The sequence below is a fragment of the Somniosus microcephalus genome, unplaced genomic scaffold (assembly GCF_052327205.1).
Source record: "Somniosus microcephalus isolate GS21.2 unplaced genomic scaffold, FLI_Smic_1.0 unresolved_chr1, whole genome shotgun sequence".
NCBI classification, from domain to species: Eukaryota; Metazoa; Chordata; class Chondrichthyes; order Squaliformes; family Somniosidae; genus Somniosus; species Somniosus microcephalus.
Genome location: NW_028225179.1, coordinates 133,193,326 through 133,219,067, shown reverse-complemented (window position 1 = coordinate 133,219,067; position 25,742 = coordinate 133,193,326). Strand labels below are relative to the sequence as shown.

Sequence of the window (25,742 nt, the reverse complement as noted above, 5' to 3'; positions counted from 1 at the left end):
CCTTCAACATCCCCTCCCTCCCCCACCTTCAACATCCCCTCCCTCCCCCACCTTCAACATCCCCTCCCTCCCCCACCTTCAACATCCCCTCCCTCCCCCACCTTCAACATCCCCTCCCTCCCCCACCTTCAAAATCCCCTCCCTCCCCAACCTTCAACATCCCCTCCCTCCCCCACCTTCAACATCCCCTCCCTCCCCCACCGTCAACATCCCTTCCCTCCCCCACCTTCAACATCCCCTCCCTCCCCCACCATCAACATCCCCTCCCTCCCCACCTTCAGCATCCCTTCCCTCCCCCACCTTCAACATCCCCTCCCTCCACACCGTCAACATCCCCTCCCACCCCCACCTTGAACATCCTCTCCCTCCCCCACCTTCAAAATCCCCTCCCTGCCCCACCGTCAACATCCTCTCCCTCCCCCACCTTCAACGTCCCCTCCCTCCCCCACCTTCAACATCCCCTCCCTCCCCCACCTTCAACATCCCCTCCCTCCCCCACCTTCAACATCCCCTCCCTCCCCCACCTTCAACATCCCCTCCCTCCCCCACCTTCAACATCCCCTCCCACCTCCACCTTAAATGTCCACTCGCTCCCCACAGGCCAGTCGCAGTAACTCTACAGAACCTCCCTGACCCCCAGCCTCCACCACCTTGGTGGACAAGAGCAGCAGGTGCCTGCGAGCGCCACCACCTCCAAGTTCACTCCAACTCACGCACCATCCCGACTTGGACATATGTCGATGTTCCTTCTAACGAAAGAAAACATAAAATTGTTTTCCAATAAAAATGGACACACATTGAGGACCAACGTGCAGACATAATCCTTCTGGATAACACCGAGTGGAAATCCGGTAAAATTGAGTTCGATTTCTACAGGCAGAGGAGGAGATAATGTCCATCAGAAAAAAATATTCAAATTAATCGTACAGGGCAGGCACTGTCCTTTCCCCCTCTGGGACTGGGCGGTGCAGTGGGTCAGACACTGTCCTTTCCCCCTCTGGGAGTGGGTGGTGCAGTGGGTCAGACACTGTCCTTTCCCCCTCTGGGACTGGGTGGTGCAGTGGGTCAGACACTGTCCTTTCCCCCTCTGGGACTGGGTGGTGCAGTGGGTCAGACTCTGTCCTTTCCCCCTCTGGGATTGGATGGTGCAGTGGGTCAGACACTGTCCTTTCCCCCTCTGGGACTGGGTAATGCAGTGGGTCAGACACTGTCCTTTCCCCCTCTGGGACTGGGTGGTGCAGTGGGTCAGACTCTGTCCTTTCCCCCTCTGGGTCTGGATGGTGCAGTGGGTCAGACACTGTCCTTTCACCCTCTGGGACTGGGTGGTGCGGTGGGTCACACACTGTCCTTTCCCCCTCTGGGACTGGGTGGTGCAGTGGGTCAGACACTGTCCTTTCACCCTCTGGGACTGGGTGGTGCAGTGGGTCAGACACTGTCCTTTCCCCCTCTGGGACTGAGTGGTGCAGTGGGTCAGACACTGTCCTTTCCCCCTCTGGGACTGGGTGGTGCAGTGGGTCAGACACTGTCCTTTCCCCCTCTGAGACTGGGTGGTGCAGTGGGTCAGACACTGTCCTTTCCCCCTCTGGGACTGGGCGGTGCAGTGGGTCAGACACTGTCCTTTCCCCCTCTGGGACTGGGTGGTGCAGTGGGTCAGACTCTGTCCTTTCCCCCTCTGGGACTGGGTGGTGCAGTGGGTCAGACACTGTCCTTTCCCCCTCTGGGACTGGGTGGTGCAGTGGGTCAGACACTGTCCTTTCCCCCTCTGGGACTGGGTGGTGCAGTGGGTCAGACTCTGTCCTTTCCCCCTCTGGGACTGGGTGGTGCAGTGGGTCAGACACTGTCCTTTCCCCCTCTGGGACTGGGTGGTGCAGTGGGTCAGACTCTGTCCTTTCCCCCTCTGGGACTGGGTGGTGCAGTGGGTCAGACACTGTCCTTTCCCCCTCTGGACCTGGATGGTGCAGTGGGTCACACACTTTCCTTTCTCCCTTTGAGACTGGGTGGTGCAGTGGGCCAGACACTGTCCTTTCCCCCTCTGGACCTGGATGGTGCAGTGGGTCACACACTTTCCTTTCTCCCTCTGAGACTGGGTGGTGCAGTGGGCCAGACACTGTCCTTTCTCCCTCTGGGCCTGGGTGGTGCAGTGTGTCAGTTTCCCCCCTCACCGCCCTCTGCAACTCTCCCCTCACTGCGCTCTGCAATTCCCCTGTCACCGCCCTCTGAAGCCACCCCCACCGCCCTCTGCACATTCTCGATACAGAAATTTTCAAAGTGTTAACTGAATCTCAAATCCTATTTATGCACTGATATCAGGACAAATATCCCCCTCCCAGCGGCTGTACTATCTCAGTGAACCTCTCTCAATATCAGCGAGTTTAAGACAAGCCACAGATTAATCCAAGGAATTCAGGGACATTTCCTTCTTCTCGCTGGATGACTCAGTTGTGAAACGAGTACTGGGCACATGCCGATTATTTTGCTCGTGCCCCAGGCTGTTGAGTCCAGACACATCCAGCTGAAGGATTTAACCCTTTAGTTGCCTCAGTGCCACCCCGCAGGATTACTGTATTGGGAAATGTTCTGAAGGCCGACTATTTTGCCGGTGGCCCAGGTTCTGAATCCCAACCCGCCCAAGTGAAAGATTTAACCTTTACTGTGAGCTCAGGGCCACCCCGCAAGGTGCGTCCGCCCACTGGGACAAATGGTCCACTTTGTTTTTTGCGCTGTTACTGAGATTTATCTTGTCAACGTGTGTATCGGTTTCTATTCTTGGAATTCACGAATTAATTAGGAATACAAGTTTCAGTTTTATTTTCCTGCACCCGCTGCCCTTTGTAAGAATACACCATTCACGGTAAACTTGACTGAAGTGACCAAATTTAATGTACGACAGGTTTTGAGGGCCTGGCTTCACATTTGTAAAATAAATGATGTGCTTGCAAGCTGTTGTTTTTCTCCAAATGATAAGACTTGAAAATTCTGTGAGAACAAGGAGTCAACCCTCAGGTGTAAAAACAAGGACTTCTTCAGGCCTTGGTTCACCAAGCGTCAAAACAGATAGGAAAGTGAGAGAGAGAGACAACAAGGCTATTCACACAGTGAGGGACATGAATGCTGTGGGTGAGTTGCCAAATTTTGGGGTATAAAAGAGGCTGCAAATTGACCACTCGCTGCTGCAGTCGAGGGCAGCTTGGTCAGTTGCCAGTCTAATTCATCCGTCTGGTCACCGCCGAGTCGACCTCTCACTGGTGTTAGTACGTCTGTGATTGCTTATGATCACTTGAGCTTAAAGTAAATGGTTATATTCATGTGTGCTTACTTGTAATAAGTCAATGACTTGAGTACGAGTTGTTTTACTGTATGATCCGTGCCTGCTTACTTGTAATAAGTAAATGACTTGAGTACGAGATGTTTTACTGTATGATCCGTGCGCGCTTACTTGTAATAAGTAAATGATAGAGTACGGGTTGTCATGTAATATTTTGTGTGCTTTCTTGTAACCTCTTGTTGATTTTAAATAAAGAATAGTTGACCCTGAAACCTTTTTCTCGAGTTGTCTGTTCCTCAGGTCTGAACTCGAAAACTGGCAGATAGAAGTTCAAAACAACCTGAATGTCTTACACCTTGTCCTTCTAGGCGGTAGAGGGTTTGGCAGGTGCTGTCAAAGAAGCCTTGGTGAGTTGCTGCAGTGCATCTTGTAGATGGTACACACTGGAGGCACGGTGCGCCAGTGGTGGAGGGAGTGAATGGTTAAGGTGGTGGATGGAGTGCCAATCAAGCGGGCTGCTTTGTCCTGGATGGTGTTGCGTTCCTTGTGTCTTTTATGAGCTGCATCCATCCAGGCAAGTGGGGAGGATTCCATCACACTTCTGACTTTTGCCTTATAAATGGTGTAAAGGCTTTGGGGAGTCAGGAGGTGAGTCACTTGCAGCAGAATACCCAGCCTCTGACCTGGTCCAGTTAAGTTTCTGGTGAATGGTGACCCACAGGATGTTGATGGTGGGGAATTTGACGATGATAATGCAGTTGAATGTCAAGGGGAGGTGGTTAGACTCTCTTGTTGGAGGTGGTCATTGTCTGGAACTTGTGTGGCGTGAATGTTACTTGCCACTTATCAGTCCAAGCCTGAATACTGAATGCTGCATGCGGGCATCGACTGCTTCATTATCTGAGGAGTTGCGAATGGTTCTGAACAAGTTGAAATCATCAGTAAACATCCCCACTTCTGACCTTATGATGGGGGAAGGTCATTGAAGATGGTTGGGCCTAGGACACTGCCCTGAGGAACTCCTACAGAGGCCCTGGGGCTGAGATAATTGGCCTCCAACAACCACGACCATCTTCCTTCCTGCTCGGTGTGACTCCAACCAGTGGAGAGTTGTCCCCCGATTCCCATTGACCAATTTTACTAGGGCTCCTTGATGCCACACTCGGTCATATACTGCCTTGATGTCAAGGGTAGTTGCTCTCACCTCACCTCTGGAATTTCGCTCTTTTCTGCATGTTTGGACCAAGGCTGTAATGAGGTCTGGAGCTGAGTGGTCCTGCCAAAACCGAAACTGAGCACTGGTGAGCAGGTTATTCGTGAGTAAGTGTTGCTTAATAGCACTATTGACAACACCGTCCATCAATTTCCTGATGTTTGAGAGTATGCTGATGGGGCGGTAATTGGTCCGATTGGACATGCCTGGGCAGTTTTCCACTTTGTCAGGTAGATGCCCGTGTTGTAGCTGTACTGGAACAGGTTGGCCAAAAGCGCGGTTAGTTTGGGAGTGCAAGTCTTCAGCAATACAGTCAGGATGTTGTCAGGGCCTGTAGCCTTTACTGTATCGAGTGCGTTCAGCCATTTCTTGATATCATGTGGAGTGAATTGAATTGGCTAAAGACTGGCTTCTGTGATGGTGGGGGCCTTAGGAGGAGGCCGAGATGGATCATCCACTCGACACATCTGGCTGAAGATGGTTGTAAACACTTCAGCCTTGTCTTTAGCACTCACATGCTATGCTCCGCCATCATTGAGGATGGGGATGTTCACAAAGCCTCCTCTTCCCGTTAGTTGTTTAAATGTCCACCACGATTCATGACTGGATGTGGCAGGACTGCAGCTTTGCTCGAATCTGTTAGTTGTGGGATCGCTTCGCTCTGTCTACAGCATGCTGCTTCTGCTATTTAGCGCGTATGTAGTCCTGTGTTGTACCTTCCCCAGGTTGGCACCTCATTGTTAGGTATGCCTGGTGCTGGTCCTGGCATGTCATCTACACTTCTCACTGAAGCAGGATTGGTCCCCTGGCTTGATGGTAATGGTAGAGCGAGGGATATGCCAGGCCATGAGGTTACAGATTGTGGTTGTATACAATTCTGCTGCTGGTGATGGCCCACAGCCCCTCATGGATGCCCAGTTTTCAGCTGCTAGATCTGTTCCGAATCAATCCCATTTAGCACGGTGGTAGTGTCACATCACGATGGAGGGTGTCTTCAGTGTGTACTCAGGACTTTGCTTCCACAAGGACTGTGCGGTGGTCACTCCTACCACTGTTGTCATGGACAGATGCATCTGCGACAGGTAGATTGGCAAGGACGAGGTCAAGTAGGTTTTCCCTCATGTTAGTTCTCAGACCACCTGCCATAGGCCAGTCTGGCAGCTATGTCCTTCAGGACTCAGCCAGCTCAGTTAGTAGTGGTGCTACTGAGCCACTCTTGGTGATGAACATTGAAGTCCCCACCCGAGAGTACATTCTGTGCCCTTGATACCCTCAGTGCTTCTTTCAAGTGGTGTTCAACATGGAGGAGATCTGATTCATCAGCTGAGGGAGGGCGGTAATCAGCAGGAGCTTTTCTTGACCTGAAGCCATGAGACTTTGTGGGAACCGGAGTCAATGTTGAGGACTCCCAGGACCATTCCCTCCCGACTGTATACCACTGTGCCACCACCTCTGGTGGATCTGTCCTGCTGGTGGGACAGGATATACTCAGAAATGGTGATGGAGTAGTCTGGGGCATTGACTGAAAGGCAATGTTCCCTCTATTTCTTTTTTGGTTGCTTGGCCCCTTTAATGGGCTGCGTGGCCCATTCAACTTTCCACGCATGTGCGGTTTTTCCCACAGTAAAGCTGGCAAGTGGCCTGCATGGGACCTCCAGATTAACGGGAACATTGCTGTAAGCTATGATTCTGTGAGTATGACTATGTCAGACTGTTGCTCGGTTAGTCTCGTCTACGGGACAGCTTCCCAGCTGTTAGAAAGGAGGACTTTGGGGGGAGGGGGGTGTCGACTGGGCCATTTCAGAGGGCAGTTAAGAATCAACCACATTGCTGTGGGTCTGGAGTCACATATAGGCCAGGCTGGGTAAGGACGGCAGATTTTCTTCCCTAAAGGACATTAGTGAATCAGATGGGCATTTACATAGACACATCGAAAAAGATAGAACAATAAGAGCAGGAGTCGGCCATTTCGCCCTTCGAGGCTGCGCCGCCATTCAATATGATCATGGCTGATCCTCTATCTCAATACCATATTCCCGCTCTCTCCCCATACCCCTAGATGCCTTTTGTGTCTAGAAATCCATCTATCTCCTTCTTAAATATATTCAGTGACTTGGCCTCCACAGCCTTCTCTGGTAGAGAATTCCACAGGTGCACCACCCTCTGAGTGAAGAAATTTCTCCTCATCTCAGTCTTAATGTCCTACCCCATATCCTGAGACTGTGTCCCCTCGCTCTAGACCACCCAACCAGGGGAAACATCCTCCCTGCATCCAATCTGTCTAGCCCTGTCAAAATTTTATGTTTCATTGAGATCCCCTCTCATTCTTCTAAACTCTAGTGAATACAGGCCTAGTCGACCCAATCTCTCCTCCTAGGAAAATCCCCCCATCCCAGGAATCGGTCTGGTAAACCTTCGCTGCACTCCCTCTATGGCAAGTGTATCCTTTCTTAGGTAAGGAGACCAGAACTGCACACAGTACTCCAGGTGTGGTCTCACCAAGGCCTGGTACAACTGTAGTAAGACATCCTTGCTCCTGTACTCAAATCCTCTTGCAATGAAGGCCAACATACCATTTGCCTTCCTAACTGCTTGCTGCACCTGCATGTTTGCTTTCAGTGACTGGTGTACAAGGATACCCAGGTCCTTTGTAAATCAGCATTTCCCAATCTAGCACCATTTAAATAATACTCTACCTTTCTGTTTTTCCTACCGAACTGGATAACTTCATACTTATCCACGTTATACTGCATCTGCCATGTATTTGGCCACTCACTCAACTTGTCTAAATCGCCTTGAAGCCTCTTTGCATCCTCCTCACAACTCACAATCCCACGTAGTTTCGTGTCATCAGCAAACTTGGAAATATTACATTTTGTTCCCTCATCCAAATCATTTATAAAAATTGTGAATAGCTCGGGCCCAAGCACTGATCCTTGCGGTACCCCACTAGTCACCGCCTGCCACCCCGAAAAAGACCCATTTATTCCTACTCTCTGTTTCCTGTCTGTTAACCAATTTTCAATTCATGCCAATATATTACCATCAATCCCATGTGCTTTAATTTTGCACGCTAACCTCTTATGTGGGACTTTATCAAAGGCCTTCTGAAAATCCAAATGCACCACATCCACTGGTTCTCCCTTATCTATTCCACCAGTTACACCCTCAAAAAGCTCCAGTAGGTATGTCAAACACGATTTCCCTTTCATAAATCCATGTTTACTTTGTCTATTGCCGTTTAATATTTTCTAAGTGTCCTGTCATCACATCCTTTATAATAGACTCTAGCATTTTCCCTACTATTGATGTTAAGCTATCCGGTCTGTAGTTCCCTGTTTTCTCTCTCCCTCCTTTTTTAAATAGTGGGGTTACATTTGCCAATCTGCAGGAACTGTTCCATAACCTATAGAATTTTGGAAGGTGACAACCAATGCATCCACTATTTCCATGGCGACCTCTTTTAGTACTCTGGGACACAGATCATCAGGCCCTGGGGATTTATCAGCTTTCAGTCCAATTAATTTCCCCGGCACTATTTTTTTACTAATACTAATTTCCTTTAATTCCTCCTTCTCACTAAACCCTTGGACCCCTAGCATTTCTGGGAAGTTATTTGTGTCCTCTTCCTTGAAGACAGAACCAAAGTATTTGTTTAATTGCTCTGCCATTTCCTTGTTCCACATTATAAATTCTCCCGTTTCTAACATTATAAATTCTCCCATTTCTAACTGTTGTCTTCACTAATCTTTTTCTTTATACATACTTGTAGAAGCTTTTACAATCCGCTTTTATGTTCCTTGCAAATTTACTCTCATACTCTATTTTTCCCCCCTTAATCAATCTCTTGGTCCTTTTTAGCTGAACTCTAAACTGCTCCCAATCCTCAGGCTTGCTACTTTTTCTGGTAACTTTATATGACTCCTCTGGATCTAAAATGATCCTTACTTTCTTTTGTTAGCCATGGTTGGGCCGCTTTTCCTTTTGTGTTTTTTGCGCCAGAAAGGAACGTATAACTCACAGAATCACAGAAAGTTACAGCACAGAAGGAAGCCATTTTGGTGCATCGTGTCCGCGCCGGCCAAATCCCACTTCCCAGCTCTTGGTCCGTAGCAATACAGATTAGAGCATCCCAAATGCACATCCAAGTACTTTTTAAATGTGGTTAGAGTTCCTGCCTCTACCAGCCTTACAGGCAGTGAGTTCCAGACCCCCACAACCCTCTGGGTGAAGAAATTTCCCCTCAAATCCCCTCTAAACCTTCCACCAATTACTTTAAACCTGTGCCCCATGGCTTTTGACCCATCTGCTAAGGGAAGTAGGTGCTTATCTATACCCCTCATAATTTTATACACCTCAATAAGGTCTCCCCTTAGTCTCCTCTGTTCCAAGGAAAACAGACCCAGCCTATCCAGTCTTTCCTCATGGCAAAAATTCTCTACTCCCAGCAGCATCCTTGTAAATCTCCTCTGTACCCTCTCTAGTGCAATCACATCTTTCCTGTAATGTGGTGACCAGGACTGCACGCAGTACTCTAGCTGAGGCCTAACTAGTGTTTTATACATTTGAAGCATAACCCGCCCTGCTCTTGTATTCTATGCCATGGGTAATAAAGGCAAGCATTCCGTATGCCTTCTTAACCACGTTATCTACTTGGCCTGCTATCTTCAGGGATCTGTGGACATGCACTCCAAGTTCCCTTTGTTCCTCTACTCAGTGTCATACCATTTAATGTGTATACCCTTTCCTTGTTAGCCCTTCCCAAATGCATTACCTCACACTTCTCCGGATTGAATTCCATTTGCCACTGTCCTGCCCACCTGACCAATTTATTGATATATTCCTGCAGTCTACAGCTTCCTTCTTCAGTATCAACCACAGCCGATTTTAGTATCATCTGCAAACTTCTTAATCATTCCCCCTATATTCAAGTCAAGATCATTGATATATACCACAAGAAGCAAGGGACCTAATAGTGAGCCCTGCAGAACCCCACTGGAAACGGCCTTCCAGTCACAAAAACACCCATCAACTGTTGCAATTCATGCATTCGTTCCTTAAATGTTAGCCATTGCCTATCCACCGTCATGCCTTTCAATGAAACTCCCCAATCTATCATAGCCAACTCACTCCTCATACCATCGTAGTTTCCTTTATTTAGATTTAGGACCCTAGTTTCGGATTGGACTTCTTCACTTTCCATTTTAATGAAGAATTCTATCATGTTATGGGACTCTTCCAACAATCGGATAGTTTCAAGGTCACCATTAGTGAATTTCAACTCTCCAGCTGCCGTGGTGGGATTTGCACTCATGTCTCTGGATCATAAGTTTAGGCCTCCGGATTACTCGCCCAGTAACATAACCACTATGTCTTGAACCTTCGAACTCAAAGGCAAGTGTGCTCTCCATTGAGCCACGGCTGACACCTAGGTTACGTGAAATCTGCTTAAAAGAAGTGGTCAGTGACACTGAACCCAAGGAAACATCTGGCGGTGACACTGGGTAAGAATAGGATTTGGCTTGGTTGTGATGTTTCCTAGCAAAATAGATAAGCGAGAACCAGTGGATGTGGTGAATTTTGGTTTTCAGAAGGCATTCGATAAGGTGCCACACAAGAGGTTATTAAACAAAATTAGGGCTCTTGGGATTGGAGGTAATATACTAGCATGGATTGAGGATTGGTTAACAGAAAGAAAAGTCAGTAGGAATAAACGGGTCATTTTCGGATTGGCAGGCTGTAACTAGTGGGATACCACAGGGATCAGTGCTTGGGCCTCAGCTATTCACAAATCTAGATCAATGATTTTAATGAGGGGACCAAATGTAATATATCCAAGTTTGCTGATGATACAAAGCCAGGTGGGAATGTAAGTTGTGAGGAGGATGCAGAGGCTCAAGGGGATATAGACAGGCTGAGTGAGCAAGGACATGGCAAATGGAATATAATGTGGAGAAATGTGAAGTTATCCACTTTGGTAGGTGAAATAAAAAAGCATTTTTTTTTTAAATGGTGAGATATTGTGAAATGTTGGTGTTCAGAGAGACCTGGGTGTCCTTGTACACGAATCACTGAAAGTTAACATGCAGGTACAGTGAGCAATTAGGAAAGCAAATGTCAGTGGCTCAGAGTCAAGGAAAATTCTCCCCATTATCTTCAAATTAAACTTTGATCTAAACTGTATCTGCACTGATGTTAAACCAGCTCCCTCACTGTCACTCAGTAACACCTCCTCCCCAGCACCCTGCGTTATTGACTGCATCTGTACTGATGTTAATCCAGCTCCATCACACGATCGGGCTCAGTAACTCATCCCAGCTGCCTGGCCCAATAAGATCACAAGCATTTAAACAAAAAATAGCAATCGTTTTCCTCAGTAAACTCAGAGAGCAAAGGCTGATGATAAAGTCACTCACTCACACCCGGCCCTTCCTCTACCTGTGTCTGCAGAGCCCGGTAACCAGAGATGGCGAATGGCGAGCCTCTCGCTGCAATGGCTAAGGTAAATAAAGCTGTATTGAAATCGAGCAATACATTCCCGGTAAGGTTTGGAATGGGTCTCCTCAATGCACTCCGGAATGAAGTGATACACAGCAGGGGTGACGCTGCTGTGGGAAGATGCACATGCATCGTTTTTATAAAGGTCCCCGGTCCCACAGTCCCGGCACCGCGCGGTCCGGACCAGCAGGAAGTTAGCACTCGTCCTCTTGGAGCAGGGCGAACTTGTTCTTGCTGAGGAAGGCTCCCTTGTGCCCTTTGCTCGCCAGCGCTGACTGCTCCTCTCTCGCATCCCCATCCCTGTCTTCCTCCTCCTCCTCTTCATCAGCGTCCTGGTCTTTCTCATCGTCCTCCTGATCGGAGCTGGAGATCTCGTCCTCGTCGTCGGAGCTCTGCTGCCTGTGCACGTCCTGAAGAGCCGCGATCTCCAGCGTCTCGACGTGTTGCTGCCAGTCCGCTAAGAACAGAGAGAGAGAGAGAGAGAACTGAAGTTAATTCATCCTCTTCGCTTTCTCTCCCAACAACAATCATTAATCGTGAATTGTGCGCTCTCTCCTCTGGGAGGGTCACTGATCCTCCTGCCAGTGGCAACTGTTTCTCCCAACTACTCCATCAAAACCCTTTATAATTAGCAAATTTCAAATGTGAATTGGATAAATACTTGAAAGGGAAAGATTTTGCAGGACAGTGGCGAAAGACTGGGGAGTGGGGCTAATTGGATTGTTCTTTCAAAGAGACAGCACTGGCACGATGGGCCGAACACCCTCCTGCGCTGGAAGATACTACGAATGAGAAAAAGGCACAGCAGGTCCAATGGCCAACACTTGCATCTATATTTTAACCGCTCAAATCAGGTCCAACCACTGCAGAGCAGCTCATCAGCAAAGCAAGCCGAATGTTAAACAATGCAGCCAAAACGGTAAAGCGGTCAGAGGGTGAATCCTCGCACTGTGCAGTGCCCCGGTTACACCGCCTCTTGAGGACTGTGAAGTTCGCCGTTGGCCCCGAACAAAGCTGCCCGCAGAGATCTCGCGATCTGGGTGGCGAGAAGTTTGCCTTTTTCTACCTGCCAGTGATTGCAGCGCTCTATAGTGGGGATTCATGTCCCAGGCTCAACTCTGGCTCGACTCCCCACAGCCGCTCCCACTGACACTTGGTGCACAAGTCGAGCGAGCCCTCACATAAGAACATAAGAAATAGGAGCAGGAGTAGGCCAATCGGCCCCTCGAGCCTGCTCCGCCATTCAATAAGATCATGACTGATCTGATCCTAACCGCCAATCCACTATCACAGAACCATCTCCTGAATCTAAACAGAATTAGACACACAAAATAGGAGCAGGATCAGGCTACACGGCCCCTGGGCCCGCTCCGCTACCCACAGGGCCATGACCGATCCAAACCTAGACTCATGTCCAAATTCCTGCCCGCTCCCCGTAACCCTTAATTCCCTTTACTTCTAGGAAACTGTCTATTTCTGTTTTAAATTTATGTAATGATGTAGCTTCTACAGCTTTTTGGGGCAGCATATTCCATGGACCTACCACCCTCTGAGTGAAGTAGTTCCTCCTCATCTCAGTTTTGAAAGAGCAGCCCCTTATTCTAAGACTATGCCCCCTAGTTCTAGTTTCACCCATCATTGGGAACATCTTCCCCGCATCCACCCGATCCAACCCCTTCACAATCTTATATGTTTCAATAAGATCGCCTCTCATTCTTCTGAACTCCAATGAGTAGAGTCCCAATCTACTCAACCTCTCCTCATATGTCCATCCCCTCATCCCCGGGATTAACCGAGTGAACCTTCTTTGTACTGACTCGAGAGCAAGTATGTCCTTTCTTAAGTATGGACACCAAAACTGTACGCAGTATTCCAGGTGCGGTCTCACCAATACCTTGTACAACTGAAGCAATACCTCCCTATTTTTATATTCTATCCCCCTAGCCATGAAAGCCAACATTCCATTGGCCTTCTTAATCACTTGCTGCACCTGCATACTAACCTTTTGAGTTTCGTGCACCAGGACCCCCAGATCCCTTTGTACTTCAGTACTTTCCAGTTTCTTGCCATTAAGATAATAACTTGCTCTACGATTTTTCCTGCCAAAGTGCATAACCTCCCACTTTCCAGTATTGTATTCCATCTGCCAAATCTCTGCCCACTTACTTAGCCTGTCTATGTCCCCTTGCAGGTTTCTTATGTCCTCCTCACTCACTACTTTCCCTCCCATCTTAGTATCATCTGCAAACTTTGATATGTTACACTCGGTCCCCTCCTCCAAATCGTTAATATAGATTGTAAAGAGTTGGGGACCCAGCACTGACCCCTGCGGAACACCACTAGTTACTGATTGCCAGTCTGAGAATGAACCATTTATCCCAACTCTCTGCCTTCTGTTAGATAGCCAATCCTCTATCCATGCCAGAATATTACCCCCAATCCCGTGATTTTTTATCTTAAGCAATAATCTTTTGTGTGGCACCTTGTCAAATGCCGTTTGGAAGTCTGAATACACTACGTCCACTGGTTCCCCTTTATCCACCCTATATGTTACTTCCTCAAAGAACTCCAGCAAATTTGTCAAACATGACTTCCCCTTCATAAAACCATGCTGACTTTGTCCTATTAAATTATGATTATCCAAATGTCCTGTTACTGTCTCCTTAATAATGGACTCCAAAATTTTACCTACCACAGATGGTAGGCTAACCGGTCTATAGTTTCCAGCCTTCTGTCTACTGCCCTTTTTAAATAAGGGTGTTACAGTAGCAGTTTTCCAGTCTGCCGGGACCTTTGCCGAGTCCAGGGAGTTTTGGAAAATTATTACCAATGCATCCACAATCCCTACCGACACTTCCCTCAAGACCCTAGGATGTAAGCCATCAGGTCCAGGTGATTTATCCGCCTTGAGTCCCATTATTTTACCGAGTACCACTTCCTTAATGATTTTGATCGTGTTTAGCTCCTCCCCCACTATAGCCCCCTGTTTGTCCAGTGTTGGGATATTCTTAGTGTCCTCTACTGTAAAGACTGATACAAAATATTCATTCAGTGTTTTTGCCATCTCCATATTTCCCACCATAAATTTCCCGGTCTCATCCTCTAAGGGACCAACATTTACTTTAGCCACCCTTTTTCTTTTTATATAACTATAAAAACTCTTACTATCTGTTTTTATATTTTTTGCTTATTTACTTTCATAATCTATCTTCCCTTTCTTAATCAATCTGTGTTATTTTTTTGCTGTCTTTTAAAGTTTTCCCAATCCTCTATCCTCCCACTAGATTTGGCTGCCTTATATGCCCTTGTTTTTAGTTGAATATTATCCTTAATTTCTTTACTTAGCCACGGATGGCTGTCTTTTCTTTTACACCCTTTTCTTCTCAGTGGAATATATATTTTTTGGAAGTTGTAAAATAACTCCTTAAATGTACACCACTGATCATGTATCGTCTTACCCTTTAATCTATTTTCCCAATCCACTCTACTCAATTCCGCTCTCATACCTTCATAGTCTCCTTTATTCAAGCTTAGCACGCTTGTTTGAGATCCAACCTTCTCACCCTCTAATTGAATATGGAATTCAACCATGTTATGGTCACTCATTCAAAGGGGATCCTTTACTAGGACATTTTTAATTAATCCTGTCTCGTTACACAGGACCAGATCTAAGGTTGCTTGCCCCCTGGTCGGTTCAGTTACATACTGCTCAAGAAACCCATCCCTAATACACTCAATGAACTCATCCTCAAGGCAGCCCTGCCCAATTTGATTTGTCCAATTAATATGATAGTTAAAATCCCCCATAATTATAGATGTTCCCTTATTACAAGCCTCAACTATTTCCTGATTGATACTCCGTCCAACAGAGTTGCAACTGTTCGGAGGCCTATAGACTATGCCCACTAGTGTTTTTTTCCCCTTATTATTCCTTATCTCCACCCAAACTGTTTCATTATCTTGATCTTTTGACCCAATATCATTTCTCTGTATTACAGTGATTCCTTCCTTTATTAACATAGCCACCCCACCTCCCCTTCCTTCCTGCCTGTCCTTCCTGATCGTTAAATAACCTGGTATGTTTAATTCCCAGGCATTGTCCCCCTGCAGCCATGTTTCTGTAATGGCCACAAGATCATACCCATATGTAGTTATTTGTGCCATTAACTCGTCTATTTTGTTACGAATGCTACGTGCATTCAGATAGAGAACTTTCAAAGATGTTTTGTGACACTTAGTTCCTGCTTTTGCCCTTTTTATTACTTTACCTTTTACTCCATACCTTCTGCCCCTTCCTGACACGCTCTGGTTTTTAATGTCCCCACTGCTACCTAAGTCTATGACCTTCTCTGTTGTCATTTTTATTATTTGCTCTCTAGGAACTTCCCCCCCCCACTAGTTAGTTTAAAGCCCTCTCTACAGCCCTAGTTATATGATCCGCCAGGACTCTAGTCCCAGCACTGGCCAAGTGAAGCCGGTCCCAACGGAACAGCTCCCTCCTGCCCCAGTACTGGTGCCAGTGTCCCAGGAAGCAAAACCCATTTCTCCCACACCAGTCTTTGAGCCACGCATTTAACTCTCTAATTTTATTTGTCCTAGCCAAATTCACTCGTGGCTATTACCCTTGTGGTTCTGCTTTTTAATTGGACCCCTAGCTGCTCAAACTCCCTCAGCAGAACCTCCTTCCTTGTCCTATCTATGTCGTTGGTACCAACATGGACCACGACAACTGGATCCTCCCCCTCCCACTCCAAGTTTCTCTCCAGTCCAGAGGAGATGTCCTTAACCCTGGTACCGGGCAGGCAACACAGCCTTCGGTACTCTCGCTCTTGGCTGCAAAGAACTCTATCTATCCCCCTAACGATACTATCCCCTACCACTACAACATTTCTTTTAACTCCCCCCACTTGAATGGCCCCCCACTCCACAGTGCTGTGGCCAGGTTGCTCATCCTCCCCACAGTCCCTGTTCCCATCCTCACAGGGAGTAAGAGCCTCGAAATTGTTGGACAAGTGCAAGGGCTGCGGCTCCTCCAACACTACCTCCTGCATCCCTGTACCTGCCTCACTTCTAGTCACACCATCCTGACCCTGGCCACGGACTACATCTGAATTAATTAATCTAATTGGTGTGAATACCTCGTGATACACAGAGTCCAGGTAACTCTCCCCCTCCCTGATTTGTCTCAGTGTTTGAAGCTCGGACTCCAGCTCTTCAACATGGAGCCGGAGTTCCTCGAGCAGCCAACACTTACTGCAAATGTGATCACTGTGAGCATCAATGGTGTTCACCAGCTCCCACATATTGCAGCAGTAACACATCACCTGATCTCCCATTCTATGTAATTGATTAAATTTATTATTATTCTTAAATACCCTCTGCCCCGATTCTAGATGGTGAATATCACACCTTAGAAACTATAAACCAAAGAGATTTAAGCTTAAAAAGGGAGAAATACTCACCAACCAATCACTTACCCGCTTTCTGGTGACTTCACACTTGGATTACTTTTTACCTCTCTCCTTCCCTCCGAGTTCCCAGACTGGAGACTGGTAAACCTTACCTGGTCTCTGGGACTTGTATAGCCCCGCTGCTGCTGCTGAAACACCCGCCGACGCACTGAGACCTTACCTGGTCTCTGGGACTTGTATAGCCCCACTGCTGCTGCTGAAACACTCGCCGACGCACTGAGACCTTACCTGGTCTCTGGGACTTGTATAGCCCCACTGCTGCTGCTGAAACACTCGCCGACGCACTGAGACCTTACCTGGTCTCTGGGACTTGTATAGCCCCACTGCTGCCGCTGAAACACCCGCCGACGCACTGAGACCTTACCTGGTCTCTGGGACTTGTATAGCCCCGCTGCTGCTGCTGAAACACCCGCCGACGCACTGAGGCCTTACCTGGTCTCTGGGACTTGTATAGCCCCGCTGCTGCCGCTGAAACACCCGCCGACGCACTGAGGCCTTACCTGGTCTCTGGGACTTGTATAGCCCCGCTGCTGCCGCTGAAACACCCGCCGACGCACTGAGGCCTTACCTGGTCTCTGGGACTTGTATAGCCCCGCTGCTGCTGCTGAAACACCCGCCGACGCACTGAGGCCTTACCTGGTCTCTGAGACTTGTATAGCCCCGCTGCTGCCGCTGAAACACCCGCCGACGCACTGAGGCCTTACCTGGTCTCTGGGACTTGTATAGCCCCGCTGCTGCCGCTGAAACACTCGCCGACGCACTGAGACCTTACCTGGTCTCTGGGACTTGTATAGCCCCGCTGCTGCCGCTGAAACACCCGCCGACGCACTGAGGCCTTACCTGGTCTCTGGGACTTGTATAGCCCCACTGCTGCCGCTGAAACACCCGCCGACGCACTGAGACCTTACCTGGTCTCTGGGACTTGTATAGCCCCGCTGCTGCCGCTGAAACACCCGCCGACGCACTGAGGCCTTACCTGGTCTCTGGGACTTGTATAGCCCCGCTGCTGCCGCTGAAACACTCGCCGATGCACTTAGACCTTACCTGGTCTCTGGGACTTGTATAGCCCTGCTGCTGCCGCTGAAACACCCGCCGATGCACTGAGGCCTTACCTGGTCTCTGGGACTTGTATAGCCCCACTGCTGCCGCTGAAACACCCGCCGACGCACTGAGACCTTACCTGGTCTCTGGGACTTGTATAGCCCCGCTGCTGCCGCTGAAACACCCGCCGACGCACTGAGGCCTTACCTGGTCTCTGGGACTTGTATAGCCCCGCTGCTGCCGCTGAAACACCCGCCGACGCACTGAGACCTTACCTGGTCTCTGGGACTTGTATAGCCCCGCTGCTGCTGCTGAAACACCCGCCGACGCACTGAGACCTTACCTGGTCTCTGGGACTTGTATAGCCCTGCTGCTGCCGCTGAAACACCCGCCGACGCACCGAGGCCTTACCTGGTCTCTGGGACTTGTATAGCCCCGCTGCTGCCGCTGAAATACCCGCCGACGCACTGAGGCCTTACCTGGTCTCTGGGACTTGTATAGCCCCGCTGCTGCCGCTGAAACACCCGCTGACGCACCGAGGCCTTACCTGGTCTCTGGGACTTGTATAGCCCCGCTGCTGCCGCTGAAATACCCGCCGACGCACTGAGGCCTTACCTGGTCTCTGGGACTTGTATAGCCCCGCTGCTGCCGCTGAAACACCCGCCGACGCACTGAGGCCTTACCTGGTCTCTGGGACTTGTATAGCCCCACTGCTGCCGCTGAAACACCCGCCGACGCACTGAGGCCTTACCTGGTCTCTGGGACTTGTATAGCCACGCTCTGCCGCTCGAGATTCCCGCCGACGCTGTGAGGCCTTACCTGGTCACGGTGTAGCCTGGGGGTCGCATGCACAGACACAGGCGCCCGTCCACAGTCAGTCCAAGGATGCTGTTGGCCGCCAGGTACACCTCATTCCGGGCAACTTTAGCCGTCTTGTAGCCCCTCTTCTCTGCCCAGGCTGCAAGGAGACAAATGACGGACGCTATGTCAGAAAGACATCAATTCTCACCCCAGGTCCAGCCTGGAGCTCGTTATCAATACAAGACGCAAGGGCAAAAAAAGCTTTTCACCTCATTGATTATTTTAAATATAACTAGTAAACAGCCTCTTCTCCTCTTTCCCCAACCCACAATCCCCCACTGCTAATCTCGTCGTCCAGTTACCTTCGCAGATGCCCCAGGCCCTGAACTTGTCCTCGGCCTGCTCCCCGGGCCTGTCCTCCTCCACGTTAGGGTGCTTGAGCTTCAGCAGCTTCTGCACGGGAATCCTCGTGGCCAGGTAACAGACGGAGGTATAAGGCTCCTGGATCTGTGCTATGGGGTAAATCCCAGCCAGAATCTAGAGGGAGAGGGAGGCAAAACTGCAATCTTCAGAAACCAGCCAAGTGACTCAATGAGGGGGAGGGTGAATGGTCGGCCCATTCAGTGGTCAGCCGGGGCTCAGTGGGTAGCACTCTTGCCTCGGAGACCAAAGGTCGTGGGTTCAAGTTCCACTCCAGAGACTTAAGCAGAAATCGAGGCTGACACTTCAATGCAGTACTGAGGGAGAGCTGCACTGTCGGAGGTGCCGTCTTTTGGATGAGACGTTAAAAATGAGGTCCCGTCTCCCACCTCAGGTGGATGTAAAAGATCCCACGGCACTATTTTGTAGAAGAGCCGGGGAGTTATCCCCGGTGGCCTGGCCAATATTTATTCCCTCAATCACGTCACTAAAACAGATTATCTGGTCATTACCTCATTGCTGTTTGTGGAAGCTTGCTGTGTGTTAATTGGCTGCCGCGTTTCCTACATTACAACAATGACTGCTCATCAAATGTACTTCATTGGCTGTGAAGCGCTTTGGGACATCTTGAGGTTGTGACAGGCGCTATAGAAATGCAAGTCTTTCTTCACTTTTACCCCAGTGGTTCAGTAAGTTGGTGCACAGCCTGAAGTGGTACACACACCACACACACCAAGATGATCCCAGCTTCAATCCCCAGAGTGTGCTGAGTTAGTTAACCTCAGGCAGAGTGCCGCTAGGGGAGCTACATTTAGCCTCAGTGCCCCGGGGTGGGACCAAAAAGAATGAGCCTGGCTTGGCTGCTCCCGACCGCCATCTAGTGACCCCCATTGGAAAAACACACGCGTGTGGAGGTCAAGGGAGGACGGCAACGGGCTCAGCTGTGTTTCACGAAACAGTGTTTATTCCTGAAACTACTTCCCAGAGTTTGTGTTCAAATCCCTCGGTGGCCTTGTCCCTCCCTCTCTCTAACCTCCTCCAGCCCTACAACCCTCCGAGATCTCTGTGCTCCTCCAATTCTGGCCTCTTGCGCATTCCCCACTCCCTTTGCCCCACCATTGGTGGCTGTGCTTTCAGCTGCCTGGGCCCTAAGCTCTGGAATTCCCTCCCTAAACCTCTCCCTCACTCTCTCCTCCTTTAAGACGATCCTTTAAACATTCCTCTGTGGCCAGTCACCTGTCCTAATGTCTCCTGATGTGACTCGGTGTCAGATTCTCTGCTAGCTCTCCTGAGTTTGCTCTATGCGGGTTGTTGTTGCAGTGTTTGACCTTCACAAAACAGACAGCGGCATTAACTGACCTGTTGCTGACGGTCCACGAGTGACGGGAAGATCAGACCCGGGCAGTCGCAGAGCTTGACGGTGGGAGTTAGGAAGTAGGTCTGGAAGTACTTGGTGTGACCCGGGGTCCGGGACACGCTCACCACCTTCTTCCCCACCAGGCCGTTGATGAGAGACGACTTGCCCACATTCGGGAACCCTGAGCGAGACAAGGAAAGAGACATTTTACCCCCTGACTTTGAGCCCTGTACAAATTCACCACACTAGGAAAGTCATTTCTTGTCAGCCAAGTGCTTTGGGACGACCTGAGGAGGTGAAAGAAGCCAAGCTCTTTCCTTCTTATGGGGCAGCTGGAACTCAAAAGGATTGAGAGAAAAAAATTGATGTGCCTCAATAATTCCGAGACTCGAAGTTAGCAGAACAAAAACAAGGCTTTTATTAACTTAGAACGCAACACGTAAAAGAGAGTGATGTCTTTCTTCTGGAGGCTGAGGCCAGACTGAGCCAGCCTACAAACGGGGCCAGGTATGGGCGGAGCCCTACACACAGCACATTCCAGTATACAATACAGCACATTCCAGTACACAATACAATGAGGTCTGGGGGAAGGGAAATGACACTGAAACCGATCTCAGTCACAGGCAGTGATGATGATGAATATTTCATCACATTCACCCCTTCTATAGATTTAGTCTGTTCGGGGGTTTGATAGTCCTCTGCGACCGACGTGGCTGTTGCGGTGCCGCGGGTGTCGGCTGGGTGTCCCCGGTAGCCTCCTGGGTCTCTGCCGGGGGTGCCGCCAGGGTTGTTGAAGGGGTAGTTGGTGGGGGTGCCGTTGGTCGGTGTTCTTCCGGGGGTGATGAAAGAGTAGTGGGTGGGTAAGAGTTGCTGTGATCGTCGTTGCCACTATTGCCGTGGTTGTTGTCGATGCCGGCTGGGGCGACGTCTTTTATGGACACGGTGTCCTCCCTTCCGTCGGCGTGCCGGACATATGCGTATCGGGGGTTGGCGTGGAGTAGGTGTACTGGCTCCACGAGAGGGTCCGTCTTGTGGCCCCTCACATGCCTTCGCACGAGTACCGGACCTGGGGTGGAGAGCCATGATGGCATGGATACGCCCGAGGTGGATTTCCGGGGAAAGACAAACATTCGTTCATGAGGCGTGGTATTAGTGGCCGTACACAATAGCGACCGTATCGAATGGAGCACATCCGAGAGGACTTCCTGCCAGCGGGAGATAGGGAGGCCCTTGGTCCTTAGAGCTAGAGTGACTGCTTTCCATACTGTCCCGTTCTGTCGCTCCACTTGGCCGTTACCCCGGGGGTTGTAGCTGGTGGTACGGCTCGTGGCGATCCCCTTGGACAGCATGTACTGGCGTAGCTCTTCACTCATGAAGGACGCCCCCCTATCCGTATGGATGTAGCTCGGCATACCGAACAGGCAGAACAGGCTGTTGAGGCATTTAATGACCGTGGCGCTGGTCATGTCTGGGCAGGGGAAGGTGAATGGGAACCAGGAGTATTCGTCCACAATGTTCAGGAAGTAAACATTGCGGTCGACGGACGGGAGGGGGCCCTTGAAATCTAAGCTGAGCCGCTCAAAGGGCCGTGTAGCTTTGATTAAGTGGGCTCTATCTGGGCGGTAGAACCGAGGCTTGCACTCAGCGCAAGTGCGGCAGTTCCTGGTCAGGGACCGAACTTCCTCAATCGAGTAGGGTAAGTTACGGGACTTTATGAAGTGGAACAGCCGCGTGACCCCTGGGTGGCAGAGGTCGTTGTGGAGGGTCTGTAGCCGATCCCCGGTGGTGCTGGCACACATCCCTCGTGAGAGGGCATCAGGGGATTCGTTAAGGGCCCCTGGCCGGTAAATGATGTCGTACTCGAAGGTGGAGAGCTCGATCCGCCACCTAAGAATCTTATCATTTTTAATCTTCCCCCTCTGTTTATTATTGAACATAAACGCTACCGACTGCTGGTCGGTAAGTAGGGTGAAGCGTTTGCCGGCTAGGTAGTGGCGCCAGTGGCGCACTGCCTCCACGATGGCTTGGGCCTCCTTTTCCACGGAGGAGTGTCTGATCTCGGGCCCTTGGAGGGCCCTCGAGAAGAAAGCTACGGGCCGCCCCACCTGGTTGAGGGTGGCCGCCAAGGCGAAGTCAGACGCATCACTTTCCACTTGAAATGGAGTGTTCTCGTCCACTGCCTGTAGCGTGGCCCGCTCAATATCCTGCTTAATGCTTTTGAAGGCGGCGTGGGCCTCAGCAGAGAGCGGGAAAGAGGATGCTTTCAAGAGGGGGGCGGGCTTTGTCGGAGTAGTTGGGGACCCATTGGGAATAATAAGAAAATAACCCCAGGCACCTTTTCAGGGCTTTGGGAGTGTTGGGCAGGGGCAGCTCCCGTAGCGGGTGCAATCGGTCGGGGTCTGGTCCGATTTCCCCATTCTCCACCACGCTGCCTAGTATGCAGAGGCGCGTGGTGTTGTAAACGCACTTGTCCTCGTTGTAGGTGAGGTTGAGTTTTTGTGCGGTTTCCAGGAACCTCTCGAGGTTCGAGTCGTGATCCTGCTGATTGTGGCCGCAGATGGTGACGTTGTCGAGGTAGGGGAAGGTTGCCTGCAAGTGGTGGTCATCGACCATGCGGTCCATCTCCCTCTGGAAGACCGAGACCCCATTCGTCACCCCAAAGGGGACTCTGAGGAATTGGTAGAGGCGTCCGTTCGCCTCGAAGGCGGTGTACGGGCGGTCCTCTGGTCTGATAGGGAGCTGGTGGTACGCTGACTTGAGGTCGATGGTGGAGAACACCCGGTATTGGGCGATTTGGTTCACCATTTCTGATATGCGGGGTAGCGGGTAGGCGTCTAGTAGGGTGTACCTGTTGATCGTTTGACTATAGTCGATCACCATCCGTTTCTTCTCGCTACCCCTTACCACTACCACTTGGGCGCGCCACGGGCTGTTGCTGCGTTCAATAATCGCTCTTTCAGGAGCCTGTCTACCTCGGTCGTGATAAACTGCCTGTCCTCCCAGCTGTACCTCCTGCTTTTGGTCGCTATTGGCCGGCAGTTAGGGGTAAGGTTCGCGAATAGCGAAGGCGGCTTTACCTTCAGGGTAGCCAGACCGCACACTGTGAGGGGCGGCTGGGACCCACCGTACTTGAGCGTGATGCTTTGGTGGTTGCACTGGAAATCCAGGCCCAAGATCACGCTCGCACATAGGTTCTTCATGATTAATACTTTAAAATTATCATATACAGTTCCGTTAACGCACAATTGTACCGTGCAGTAACCCAGAATGGTCGATGTCTGGGTTTTGTCAGCCATAGAGATGGTACCCTGAGTAGGGACTACCTTTAGGGAGAGTTGTTGTGCCAGTTCTGGGTGGATAAAGCTCTCCGTGCTTCCACTGTCAATTAAGCATTTAACCCGGCACCCGTTTGCCTCGATGTCCACCATTGATCTGGATAGCGGGTGCGGCCTGGTCTGGTCCACTGTGACCGATGCCACTGTAGGGCCCTGATCGATACAAGATGGCGTCCACGCTGTCTGCTCACAAGATGGCGGACCCCACGAGGTCGGGCAAGATGGCGTCCAAGATGGCCGCTCCCACGGCGCACACGCGGCGGTGGCGGGTTTTCCGGCGGTTGGTTTTCCGGCGGGGTTCCCTCTGCACACCTTCCCGAAGTGCCCCTTCTTACCGCACTTAAAGCAGGTGGTGCCTTTCGCTGGGCACAGGTTTCTGGTGTGCTTTGGCTGCCCGCAGAAGTAGCAGTTGGGTCCCTGACGCGTCGCGGCTGTCGTAGGGCTTCTGGGGGGAGAGCGGGGCCCAGCCGGTGTCGGGCTGTCGGGCGGGGAAGATGCCTTCCAAGATGGCGGCGCCCTCAGTGCACACGTGGCAGCGTGGACAGCGCGGGCTGAAGAGTAGGCGTCCGAGTTTCTCTGGGCCACATCCAGGGATCGCGCAGTGTCCGCAGCCTGTTTCAGGTCCAACCCCGTTTTTTCCAGCAGTCTTTGCCGGATGTAAGTGGAGCTGAGGCCTGTGATGAAGGCATCGCGAACAAGCTCGTCAGTGTACACTGCGGCTTTTACATCTCGGCACTTGCAGTCTTTGCCAAGCATTTTCAGGGTGCTTAGGAACTCCTCCACCGATTCCTCAGGTCGCTGTGCGCGGGTAGCGAGCAGGTGCCTAGCATACACCTCATTCGTAGGCTGCTGGTAATGCGCCTTTAAGATGTCGCAGGCGGCCAGGTACGTCTCGGCGTCTTGGATGAGGGGGTAAACCCGGTGGCTTACCCAATTCCGCAGAATTCCGAGTCTCATCCTCGCAGCGTCCGTAGCGTCTTTGACGGCTGCGGAATTGTCCAGGAAGAATTCCATACACTCAAACCAGTGTCCAAAGCGTGCTGATGCATCCGGAGCATGTTGATCCAAATCCAAACGTTCGGGTTTCAGGAGTTGATCCATAGTGTTGAAAAATAAGTTAATAAAATTGATGTGCCTCAATAATTCCGAGACTCGAAGTTAGCAGAACAAAAACAAGGCTTTTATTAACTTAGAACGTAACACGTAAAAGAGAGTGATGTCTTCTTTCTGGAGGCTGAGGCCAGACTGAGCCAGCCTACAAACGGGGCCAGGTATGGGCGGAGCCCTACACACAGCACATTCCAGCACATTCCAGTATACAATACAGCACATTCCAGTACACAATACAATGAGGTCTGGGGGAAGGGAAATGACACTGAAACCGATCTCAGTCACAGGCAGTGATGATGATGAATATTTCATCACAAAACTGTTCTTCAAATTCCAGTTTGGGACATTTTCCACATCTTGACTTCAGATCCTGAAATGCTCGTGCATCCGCTCACTGAACTCCCACTGGCCTCTGGAAAAACTGGAGAGAGATTAGGGGAGTGGGGGGAGGAGAGGGGAAAGAGAAAATGGAGGGTCAGGGGAAAGAGGAGCAGGAGAGGAAAGAGGAGGAGTGGGGAAAGAGAGGAAAGAGGAGGAGAGGGGAAGAGAGGAAAGAGGAGGAGAGGGGAAGAGAGGAAAGAGGAGGAGAGGGGAAGAGAGGACAGAAGAGGAAAGGGGATAGAGGAAAGAGGTAGAGAGGATGAAGAAATGCCACAAAGCAGGAACAGTTTGACATTTTCCAGCTTTAGACAAGTTGAGCGATAGGGTTTCTGCAGTATTGCCATCTGGTGGTAGTCAAGTGTACTGCATGAATGGCCCTGTTTTCTTGGCAAGGAAAATGTGGGTCTTTAAAGGGAAGGGAGGAAGCTGCTCGTTTCCAGCGGTTACCACCCACTGCATCGACCATGTTAAAAGCCAAATGCGCCGGTCGTGCCAACTCACCCACACAACCCACGGTGAGGAGGCCATCCTTGTAAAGTTCATCCACCGGTGCGCACATTTCCATGGCCGAATCCGTCTGATGCTCCACCGGGACAGCATCATCTTCGTCCTCCTCGTCGGTCAGGTCCTCGTGGTGAGTGTTTGCCGCGTCCCGCTCCATCTTCTCCTTCCAACTGGTCAAGTCCACTAGCAAGAGACAGAAAAGCAGTTACACGATTCAAGAAGGCAGGTGATTGGCTGGTGAGTATTACAGCTCTTTTTTGCTCTCTAAGTTAGGGAAGGGGGTTAAATTAAGAGCTGAGAAACTGCATCTTGCTAGTACTTATTAAATTAATAACTTAAACGAAAT

The 25,742-nt window shown here is 50.3% G+C and overlaps 1 pseudogene across 1 annotated transcript in view; it reads right to left on the bottom strand.

Moving 5' to 3' along the window:
- Positions 1-11,008: 11,008 nt before the first annotated feature.
- The window catches only part of LOC147095869 (guanine nucleotide-binding protein-like 1), a 28,779-nt pseudogene continuing 14,045 nt past the window's right edge, over positions 11,009-25,742 (bottom strand). The window contains exons 4-9 of the transcript XR_015074577.1: positions 25,394-25,579; positions 20,069-20,247; positions 18,652-18,826; positions 18,316-18,446; positions 12,033-12,042; positions 11,009-11,433 (exon numbers count right to left, since the gene is read on the bottom strand). The product of XR_015074577.1 is annotated as a guanine nucleotide-binding protein-like 1 (transcript). The remainder of the gene's footprint in view (positions 11,434-12,032; positions 12,043-18,315; positions 18,447-18,651; positions 18,827-20,068; positions 20,248-25,393; positions 25,580-25,742) is intronic.